At 66.2% G+C, this 240-nt stretch overlaps 1 protein-coding gene across 1 annotated transcript in view; it reads left to right on the top strand.

The window, feature by feature from the left end:
- LOC104620745 (tubulin alpha-5 chain-like) overlaps positions 1 to 240 on the top strand; it is a gene marked incomplete at its 3' end in the record, with an annotated part of 1,629 nt that overhangs the window by 436 nt on the left and 953 nt on the right. The window lies entirely within an intron of this gene.

Raw genomic sequence — 240 nt, 5'->3', positions numbered from 1 at the left:
GTGCTGGCAGTCTCTGCTGCCACATGTGCACAAAGAGAAACCAGCCCAACCGGCACGGCAGCTCCCACTGTGCCGCTGCTCGCTGCGGACAGGCAGCTCCAATGGGTGGGAGAAGCTGAGCTCCTGTGCAGGGAGGTGGCAGCCACCTCCATCTGCCAGAGAAACCTGACGCCCATGGTGGCCCTGCTGACGTGTGGGTCCTTGGCCATGTCCCTGGCAGGCCGACCCGGGGGGAGGGCC

This window comes from Phaethon lepturus, unplaced genomic scaffold (assembly GCF_000687285.1).
Source record: "Phaethon lepturus isolate BGI_N335 unplaced genomic scaffold, ASM68728v1 scaffold41215, whole genome shotgun sequence".
Taxonomy (NCBI): domain Eukaryota; kingdom Metazoa; phylum Chordata; class Aves; order Phaethontiformes; family Phaethontidae; genus Phaethon; species Phaethon lepturus.
This window is presented reverse-complemented; position numbering and strand designations above follow the sequence as displayed.